We start from the raw sequence: 9,761 nt of genomic DNA on the forward strand, positions 1-9,761 counted from the left end.
CCATTTAACATAATTTTTTTGTTACTAAATACTAACATTTGATGGCATTTGAGTATTTTGTATTAGAATCTATATATATATATATATATATAGCAGAATGATAGACTCGCTGATGTGGCATGCCTCTAAGGGCTGGAATCATATTTATCTTCTTTTTTTTGTGGTTTTTTTTTTGAGTTTTTTCTTCATTTTAAAAGACATGAAATATTATTTCAAGTTTTTGCAGAATATTAAAGTTTAGTATTTAATTACTACTCATTAATGGATAAACATAAAAACTTCAATTATCAATTCTTTACCATAAAAGACATTTTTGTTAATTATAAAATTTAAGAGGATTTAATCCTTATCACTTAATTACAGAATTTGAAAGGTACTAATATTTATAGTAGAGTAGTTAATCACAAAATATTTCAAACAATATGGCAGAAGGTATTCATCAATTTATATTTGATGTGTTTATTCTTGTCGGAATAGTGAAAAAAATTCATGATTTGATTAGCTCTTTTCTCAATATTTCATTTTTTTTATGTACAATTGTGTTTCAGACATCGTTTATGTTTTAAAATATTTTCTTTCTTTTCTTTACTTTTTTAATTTTGCAGGAACATCAAACAATATTCATTAAACATACACATACCGGTGAGAGAAAAAATTCAGCAATGCACCGAAACAGTAGCAACAATCATGAAGAAGAGCAAGTTAACAAGCAACGGAAAAAGAACAACAAAAATAACACAACACACTGAAAGCTCATTTAGAGATGAGGAGAAGAGATCTAAGAATGAAAAAAAAATCGCAACTCCTTTACTTTGTCTCTTCTTCTGATGATGATGAAATGTTATTTTTTCATGAAAAGAGACGATATCTCATGATCCTTTTGAAGATATTGATGTAAGAAGAAAATAAGATCTTTTTAAAGAATGTTGCACTATAATTTCTTCTATAAAAAAATATATATTGAGGAAATTTTTTTATTTTGATTGTTGTTACTTATAGATAGAACAATAAGTGGTCCAAGAGCAAAAAAAATTATTTAGAGAGATAATCAATTTATTTGTGGAATTCCTATTAAATTAGGAGGAGAAATTATTTAGAGAGATAATCAATTTATTTATGGAATTCATATTAAATTAGGAGGAGAAATTATTTAGAGAGATAATCAATTTATTTATGGAATTCATATTAAATTAGGAGGAGAAATTATTTAGAGAGATAATCAATTTATTTATGGAATTCATATTAAATTAGGAGGAGAAATTATTTAGAGAGATAATCAATTTATTTATGGAATTCATATTAAATTAGGAGGAGAAATTATTTAGAGAGATAATCAATTTATTTATGGAATTCATATTAAATTAGGAGGAGAAATTATTTAGAGAGATAATCAATTTATTTATGGAATTCATATTAAATTAGGAGGAGAAATTATTTAGAGAGATAATCAATTTATTTATGGAATTCATATTAAATTAGGAGGAGAAATTATTTAGAGAGATAATCAATTTATTTATGGAATTCATATTAAATTAGGAGGAGAATAAGGAGAAATATATATTCTAATTCCGTTATTTGTTTTCCTTAAAAAACGATTTTCTATTTTATTTTTCCTTATCTATTTTTAATGAAAGTTTGTTTTATTTTCTTTTATATATTTTTAATTGAAGTTTGTTTATATTTTTGTAGTTTTTTTTGTTGTTAAATTATATATTTTGTTTCTGGTTTTAAAAGATTGAAAATGTGACCAGATCTAATTTCATTCATCATACTAATTTAATTTTTTTACTTTATTACCATAATTTGATCTCACTCATTTATGTCTTTTCTTTAAAGCACTTCTTTTACCCCCTTTTTTTTTTTACTTTTTTATTTATTTATTATCAGAAATTAGTTATCATAACTTGGTAAGAATTGCTTATATTTTTATTTTTTTACTAAATTTGATTTATTTTATTTGAATTTAGATTATTTCTTCTGCTAAAGATTCATTATTTAAAATTAGAAAATGATGACAACTTTCTTATTTCAGATATTTATTTATTTTTATCAATATTTTTTTGACATTTTCTCTTAGATTTTCTTAAATTAATTGCTAAAAATTGTGTCTGGAAGTTTATTTATTTATTTTTCTAATTTTTTAGTATTTTAAAAAATTTTAAAATAATGAAAAATTTACCTTAAAATCTTACTGAATATCAAATATGACCATATTTAAATCTTTTCATCATTGAGGCTGTTAATTTTTAAAATTTTCTTTCCTTAATCTCACCATTAATGTAATTTATATCATTTTCTTAAATCAATTCTTTCCTTTCTTTGTTCTTTGTACTTTTAATTTATTTATGCATTTTTAAAATTGTTTTTATAACAGTATAATAATTGCATTCTTTATACATAAATAGAATTTGATTTGTCATTTATTTCTAATTTTCGTTTTAATTCTTCTTAAAAACGTTTTTTCCCCCTTATCTATCTTTAATTAAAGTTTGTTTTGTTTTATATAGTTTTTTTTTAAAAAAAATTTATTTTTTTATTTCAGAAGACAAAAAATTTACTTTCAAATTTTATAGAATATCAAATTGACTACATTTAATTTCATTCATCATCAATCATACTACTTTTTAACTTCATTATCTTAGTTTGATTATTACTCTCATTTATGCCATTTTCTTAAAGCACTACTTTTACTTTTTTATTATTATTTTTATTTTCTACTTTTTTTATTTATTTATTACAAGAAATTAGTTATTATAACTTGGTGAGAATCATATATATTTGTTTACAATATTTGATTTTAAAAATAAAATAAAAAATAGATCACTTCTTCTGCTAAAGATTTTACACACATACGTAATATAAGAAAATTAAAATTAGAAAAAGATGACAACCTTCTTATTTTAGATACTTATTTTTTTGACATTTTCTCTTATATTTTCTTAAAATAATTGTTAAAAATTATGTGGAAGTTTATTTATTATTTTTTCTATTTATTTTTTGTACTTGTAAAATTTAAAAGACCGGAAATTTTAGCTTAAACCTTATAGAATATCAAATACGACCATATTTAAATCATTTCATCATTGATGCTATTGATTTTTTAAATTTCTTTCCTTAAACTCACCAATCACCATTAATGTTATGTGTGTCATTTCCTTAAATTACTTCTTTTCCTTTTTTTTGTTCTTTTTACTTTTTATTTCTTTATTTATTTCAAAAATTAATTGTCATTACTTTATAAAAAATGCATTTTTATATATATCAATAGAATTTGATTTGTCTTTTTTTTTTATTCTTAGATTATTTCTTCTACTAAAGATCGATATCTGTATGTAATAGTAAAGCTAAAAATATAAGAAATGATGTGGCATCCTTCTTAGTCCATATATTCATTTATTTGTATCAATTTTTTTTGACATTTTCTCTTATATTTTTCTTAAACTAATTGCTTAAAAATGAAGTTAGTTTATCAAAAAATTTATAATAATTATTTGCATTGCTCACTAAAAAAGAGAAAAAAAATAACTGTATGAGAAATAAAGTATGCATGAAATGTTTCTGTTTTTAATAATTTATTTTATTTTCATTAGAATAGAGTCTAAAAAATATTTATTTTTGAAATCACTCGTTTTAAATCTTCACATTTTCATTGTTCATTATTTTATGCGAATAAATACACATCTTCTTCTTTCTTATACTGATGGTTATAATGCACTATACATAACCTGAAAATCAATATATTAAAAATATTAATTTCATCCTTATTCTTGATTATCACTAGACTATTATTAGCTTATGAATTTAAAGGTTTCGGCAAAAGAAAAAAATCATATGAACTTGAAGTATGGCAAGTTATAATTTATAAAAAGTTTATTTTAAATTATTGTTATACCACGCAAAGCGTGGCCAAGTTTCCTAGTTATATTTTAAATTAGAATTGCATAAATTGAAAATATAATAATAAAATACCCATGGTCATACAATTAAGAACTAAAATTACACCACGATAATAACTCATTACAAGCTCCTTAAATAAAAATAAAACATGTCCAGTAAAAAGAAAATCTAACAAAAATATACTAAATATTACACCTAAACTAAGATAGATAAGTGGAGGTTTCTTCCAAAGTACCAATAATATGGTAACACTTGGCTTGAAACTAGTCTTAATTAAATTCTTACCTTCAATACCTGTGAAAAAGAGAAGAAAATTAAGATTTAATTTAAAGCGTTCATATTGATGTCAAAACGTAGTATTTGGGACAAAATCTGTGTCTTATATGTTGTTGTAATGCTCAGCTTTATAAGCACCACAAAGACGAGGCAAACTAATATAGAGGTGGTGAGCAACATTATGTTCCTACCAAGCAGTTTTTCTTGTAGAGAAATGAATATAACATTATCCTTGCACAACCTACTGCACATGAATTACCAAAATGCTAATGTTTTAAGGATTGTATTAACTCAGCATCTAAAGTACCCAGAATATGGAAATATTTAGTGTACAGTTTAACTATATAAAGAGTCATGCACCATGTTGAGTTCGTATTACCAAAACCTTATCCCCTGCTTTGGCACCATCTGGATCTATTTATTAGTTGATCTTTTACCGGCCCAAATAAAAATTGTTTGTTCACTAGTTTTCAACACACAAATTCAAACAAAAATTAACTTTCAAGGCATTGATTCTATCTTAAGACTACCACACAAGTAAAAAATTACAAGCCTATTAAGCACTTGTGGCAATAAAACTCCCTATTTTAGTTTGAGATTAGGACCCATCCTAATTCAATCTGCTAAAGAACACCTTCCAAGTATCTATATCACAAACTTCCCAACAAAATCTTTCTAAAGAACCTCAAACTATCAAAGCAAGAAACTCAATAAATTGTGACATCAAATAACTGGCAAATCAGTAGAGCAAGAGAGCTGAAAATCCCATAAAAGGTCAAGTCTTTGCTGCCTTTATCACCAACACTATTGCCGTCTTATGATGAACATCTTTCAAAATATCTAAATCACAAACTTTTCAGCAACAATTTTACTGATCCAGCCCAAATTTTCATGTAAAAACTCACTAAACAATGGCATAATAGAACAACAAAAGAAGATAAAAATGACTTTAAAAGTACCACCGCATAGGGAACCTAAAACCCCAGATAAAGGAATATGGTTCCTTGATACTATAAGGAAGATCCTTGAGTCTTACTCCAGAACAGCCCACAGACACCTTTCAAAAACAAAGTTATGTTTCCCTAAGAAAGTATTACAGAACCATTTTTATAAGACACATATTTTCGCCCCCAAGGCCTAGCTCAAGTGGCAGGTTCAAGCCCCACACCATGCAAAGCGAAGCCCAGTATTTAAGTGGAGAAGGGTAGAGGGGCAGGCCCATTATCCACTGAGTTTAGAAGGCTGTGATTGGTCCAAAGGGCGGGTCACAGACGGATTTCTCGGTTATCAATAAAAGACACATATTTTCACAAGAATAGTACCATGAGAGAACCAATAAAAATAACAATTAACACTCTAAGCTAGAAGAGAAATAGAAAAGCAACACATCTTACCATAATAATCAATCTTTCCAGATATGGAGATCAATCTGACAACCATTCAAAATCAAATGCCTCGAACTTGATTTTTTTCATTACTAAGCTTCTGTAAGTTGGGTGAGTTGGCTGATTTGAACCAATTTCTGCCATAATCTAATACATCAAAGTAAAAGTAAGAATTAACTTGTAAATCTGCACAAGTTAGTGAAGAAAAATATACAAATATTTAACCATGAATAAGTGTCTTTTGAAACCTATACAAAAAATTTCTATACCATTCACCTACTAGAATATTTTGAAGAAGGAAAGGAAAGAACACTTCATTGTATGTCTATAAGCATATACCTGAAGGGAATTATTACATTTGTAGTCAAGAGTTAAAAATATAATATACAAAATATCAACACTCTTAACATAAGTTCAAGTATAAGTAGGAAAGAGATATTCAATGAAAGCAAAAGAGAAAAACAAACACCTCAGAAGAGCTAATAGAGATTTTCAAATATCAACTGTCCAACTAATGGATAATCAACAAAAGTATAGCAGAATTGAACGACAATCTATAAAATGATATCATCCCTTTAACCAACAGCGGACAAAACAACAAAAATAACATAGATATCAGTCATCATACCGAAGCACCTTTTTTCTTTGAATTTATAAAGCACATAAAAAGGGAACAAATACATTGTCAACAACAAATACACATGTGAAAGAAACCTATAGTTAAGATAAACACTAACCATTAATTTAAGAGCATATATTTTAAGAAACCCACCTCTCGTTACTCCAGAACCTCTCTTTAAATAAGCACAATTGTACAAAAAGATACAAAACTTACAAGTTGTTGTCAGATCTCTTCCCACAAGAAAATTGCAAACCATAATACAAAGTCTACTTCACAATAAGGGAAAACGATAAATAGTAATTAAACGTTGAGGGAATATTTTACAGTGGAAGAGGGTAATAAGGAGGAATTGTAAACAAAGGATGCTTCAACACCTTACAAGAATCAAAGAAAGGGATTTCGGCAGAAACACCTTAATTTCACATCAATCTTTGGGTTCAACTATTGAATCTCCTGCTGAAAAGCAGGACAAATGAAGTAAAGCATCTCCTTTTACCTAAAGCTCAAACTAGACCTAGAATCAACTTGTGCCCCTTTTACCAACATTGTTCAGGAAATATGAAAATTACATATTACAAAGAAGTGGCTAAAGATACTCTAAGGGTTCATGTTTGGGAGTGTTATTGATATGAGGTTGGGGTAAAACTCTCAACCTCATTCGAAATCAGACCAAAACATGAGTTAGAAGTCCAACATCTGCACTTTAATTTTTCACACTTAACTCCCCCAAAATGTTATCCACAATTTCTTTAGAAGTGCATCGGTTTCTTTGTCTTTGAAGCTCTAAAGTCTTATTTTGGTATAATAATTTATATATTTTGAAACTTTTAGAAACTATCGTTAAATTCTTATACATGTATACTAATATTAAAGTACAAATTCTCATATTTTTTAGAAACTGTCATAAGCTTCCTTTGTCTTGACTTTTCATATTTCTAGATAATCTTTTTATGTTCTTTGTCTTCTAACTACTTTCTCCCCCAATTATTGATATATAGACATTTGATGATTAGATTTTAACACAAAGAGTCACGTTAATGTTTGCCTTTTATGTGAGCGAAGTGAAGTATTTACTCTTGATGCAAATTTCCTTTGTCTTGTGGTATAATTTTTAATTTCTATTAGGGATGCCATCTTATGAAAAATTGCCATAATGCCTATCAGTTGCTAAATCAGTGTCAAAAGGTTTACTGTTAGCCAACTTCGTCCTCCATCAAGCTAGATTAACAAGTTTTGTTCAATGAAAATAAAGTTAACCATCTAATTCCCATGCATATTAGTTGAGACATTAATAGACCTAATTAATTATGTAAGTTAATTTATATTGATATGTGGCTGCTCAATTTATCCCTGGAAATTTCCCTATTTAGTTCACACTATTTTATTTTATTTTTGGAGGCTAGGTGTTATGTTCATTTGTTGTTGTGTAAGAACTTGGTAAATTATTTGGTTTATAATGGTAAATACAAGAGCTTTCTTTGATAACTACAATGCCAATTCATAGAAATATTGTAAACCAACCTTAGAGAGAAGAGAAGATTTATTCACAATTTTTTACTAATGTAGTGTCATAGTTTTATTTCTTAAGTTGTATTAAGGATGTAGCTAAATGCAAACTTACTAGCTATTTTACTTTTTAACTCATAGTTCAACGTATAACTTATAGCTTCTTTTAGCTTTATAATACATGGGATACAAGTGCAACACACGTGTTCAAAAACTAATTAACAAATAAATGGGGAAAGGGCATGGGGTCTGCATTGTTTAGTCAGGGGAAACTCATGAGAGTTCTCCCCTGTTTTATGTACTTTTACCATACACAAGCAATACAACATTTTAAACTAGTTGATATTCAGATTGTATATAAGCATATAGCATGAGATGAATTCACATCATAAGCAAGGCAAAATGAAAGTACAATTATGGTTTCATTCCTATCTTACATGTCTATATCATGAATGATCAAAATGGTCCTTAATGTATGGGGTTTGAAGTGTTATGGTCCTTCATATATACCACTTAATTGAAATAGTCCTTCATATATACAAAATATGATCATTTGTCATAAGCCCTAAAACATAATGGTTGTTATTAAACTTAACGGAAGAAATGCATAATGTCTATCTTTGCTCGTCTATCTCCACTCTTCCCCTTCCTCTGCCTCCTTTTTGTTTCATCACTTCATTATTAAGTAAGAAAAACCAAAATTGACTAGACAAAAGTAATCAATATTAAGGTGCTTTCTCTTTCATTTGTGTTTTCTTTTTGTTGGGAGAGAAAACTCCTAAAATAAATAGAAATCAATCATTTGCTTCATTTTACCTACAGAAGATTCATAAAATATTGGAGAAGATTTTCTTAACAAAGAAATATGATAGGCAATTCAGCTGAAATATTTCATTTCAATAACAAAAGGCAGCCACTAGTTTGAATTTAATTGCATATATTTAGCATCAAGATCAGTAAGTTCGACATCATCAAAGTTCTCGCCCACTTTTCAAGTACAAATTTGATAAGAGTCAAATACTTTAGAGTACTTGAGTAGCATTTGTGAATTAAAAGCTTCATTTCACATGCGAGAGAGAGATTTCATCCGATTTCTTTAAGTGAACTCAAGATTTTTATGGCAGCATCTATGGGGTAAATGCCACCATAAAGCCGGTGAACACCACCCAAGTCTCAAGTTCAATCACCGCCGCTTTCCAGGAAAATTCATGAGCCCACTTGACAAATCATCCATATTGAAATCTCGATTTTATTTGCAAACATCATTCCTCCAGGTTCAGCAGTAGAAAAGGAAAATTTTAAAATTTCTTGGTTAAATTTTAACAATAACCATTATGTTTTTGGGTTTAGGACCAAAACAATCATATTTTGTATACATAAAGGACTATTTCAATGAAATGGTATATATTAAGGACCATAACACTACAAACCCCATACATTAAGGACCATTTTGATCATTTTCTCTCTATATCATCTTAACTACATTAATTCCATCTCAAACCATTTCCAACAACTTAACAGAGAACTTAATAGAGAGCAGAGAGTTTTTTTTAAAAAATATACGTATATAATAACTTGAACCTAACTAAAATTAAGCACACACAACTAATTGACAAGATGAAGTTACTGAATATCAATTAATGAATAAAGTAAAGAAAGCATAAATTACCTTTATTAGAACAACTTTTGAGACTTTAGTTGAGGACCTTGACCGCAACAGCCTTCGACCACAAAAGAATGAAACTCAACAACACGAGAGAAAAATGTTACAACTTTTTTCCAACAAATCGACATTCCTACATAAACAAGCAAAGAACTTGCTTTAGTTTTAGAATTCAACAAACCACACTAAGGTATTCTGATGCAATTCAAAGAATTGCAAGAAGGGAGGAGTGGAGAAGCTTTGCCTTTGCGGATAGTCGGAGAAAATAAGAACCATTAAGGCTATTGCCCTAAATGGCCGGAAAAGGCACGAGACACTTGCCATTGTATGCCATATGACGAAGGAGAGAGATGGGTAAAGGGGGCTACGGTTTCAACGTTTTGGCTCTAATGAGGAACCCTAAAACTAAATC

At 28.0% G+C, this 9,761-nt stretch overlaps 1 long non-coding RNA gene across 1 annotated transcript; it reads right to left on the minus strand.

Moving 5' to 3' along the window:
* Positions 1-3,958: 3,958 nt before the first annotated feature.
* LOC102595212 (uncharacterized) lies at positions 3,959-9,478 on the minus strand. Its single transcript, XR_001473516.1, has 3 exons — positions 9,356-9,478; positions 5,568-5,705; positions 3,959-4,191 (listed from the first exon to the last, which is right to left on the minus strand). It is a non-coding gene; the product is annotated as an uncharacterized lncRNA (long non-coding RNA).
* Positions 9,479-9,761: the final 283 nt, after the last annotated feature.

This window comes from Solanum tuberosum, unplaced genomic scaffold (genome assembly GCF_000226075.1).
Source record: "Solanum tuberosum cultivar DM 1-3 516 R44 unplaced genomic scaffold, SolTub_3.0 scf00097, whole genome shotgun sequence".
Taxonomy (NCBI): Eukaryota; Viridiplantae; Streptophyta; class Magnoliopsida; order Solanales; family Solanaceae; genus Solanum; species Solanum tuberosum.